Below are 1,747 nucleotides of genomic sequence, written 5' to 3' on the forward strand. Positions count from 1 at the left end.
GATTCTGAACTCAATATTTTAGGGCTTCCTGCTAAAGAATGTGAGGAAACAGATTGAATTCACTTGGGAAAAACATTCTGGAAAACTGTTATTCATCCACAGTGTGACTCAGAAGGGTGTGAGCTATCGTTCTGCATCACTGCACATTTCCAGACAGTAATCATTTACACACACACACACACACACACACACACACACACACACACACACACACACACACACACACACACACACACACACATATATATATATCTCACACACACACACACACACAATCATTTTATATCCCTTCTGTGTATCGAATCTGAAACACAGTTTGTTTGTTTGTCTCTCATTTTGTTACTCCAGTTTTGGATTTTAGGAGATGTTTAAAAAATCACATTTAAATGAAAAAAAAAGAGATACTAAACTGTCAGTGAAGTGAAAAGGCAAAGCTGTGCAAAACATTCTCCCTCTGCCACATGACGAAGATCAAGGGTTAATATCAATACAACAAATATTTAATACATTGTGACACAAAAAATCAACCATGGCCTGACCTTTGAGCCATCACATCAATTTTGTGACATTGTAAAATTATCATTTGTCTGGATGACTTTACACGGAGTGACCTATACAGTATATTTCTTAATGATTTATTCTCTTTCCTACTGATAATTAAAAAAAAGGACTTCATCTTTGGATTAAGGTTTTACTATGGGGAAATTCTTTATAATAACTGAGGTTCTCAGAAAATCTGTTCACTAATCCACTGAATGAAAAAAACAAAGACAGAGACCAATGAAAAGGGAAGAGCACACCGAGATACATTCACAGTGTGTGAGATAGTGAAGAACACACCCAGATGCATTCACAGTGTGAGAGCTTGTGAAGAACACACCCAGATGCATTCACAGTGTGACAGCTTGTGAAGAACACACCCAGATGCATTCACAGTGTGAGAGCTTGTGAAGAACACAACCAGATGCATTCAGTGTGTGAGGTAGTGAAGAACACACCCAGACGCATTTACAGTGTGAGAGCTTGTGAAGAACACACCCAGATGCATTCAGTGTGTGAAGTAGTGAAGAACACACCCAGATGCATTCACAGTGTGAGAGCTTGTGAAGAACACACCCAGATGCATTCAGTGTGTGAGGTAGTGAAGAACACACCTAGCTGCATTCACAGTGTGTGAGCTTGTGAAGAACACATACAAATACACTCACAGTGTGAGAGCTTGTGAAAAACACACCCAGATGCATTCACAGTGTGACAGCTTGTGAAGAACACACCCAGATGCATTCACAGTGTGACAGCTTGTGAAGAACACACCCAGATGCATTCACAGTGTGAGAGCTTGTGAAGAACACACCCAGATGCATTCAAAGTGTGACAGCTTGTGAAGAACACACCCAGATGCATTCACAGTGTGAGAGCTTGTGAAGAACACACCCAGATGCATTCAGTGAGTGAGGTAGTGAAGAACACATCCAGATGCATTCACAGTGTGATAGCTTGTGAAGAACACATCCAAATACACTCACAGTGTGTGAGCTTGTAAAGAACACACCTAGCTGCATTCACAGTGTGTGAGCTTGTGAAGAACACATACAAATACACTCACAGTGTGAGAGCTTGTGAAAAACACACCCAGATACACTCACAGTGTGAGAGCTTGTGAAGAACACACCCAGATGCATTCACAGTGTGAGCCTGTGAAGAACACACCCAGATGCATTCAGTGTGTGAGCTTGTGAAGAACACA

Source organism: Polyodon spathula, chromosome 22 (assembly GCF_017654505.1).
Source record: "Polyodon spathula isolate WHYD16114869_AA chromosome 22, ASM1765450v1, whole genome shotgun sequence".
In the NCBI taxonomy this organism is placed as follows: Eukaryota; Metazoa; Chordata; class Actinopteri; order Acipenseriformes; family Polyodontidae; genus Polyodon; species Polyodon spathula.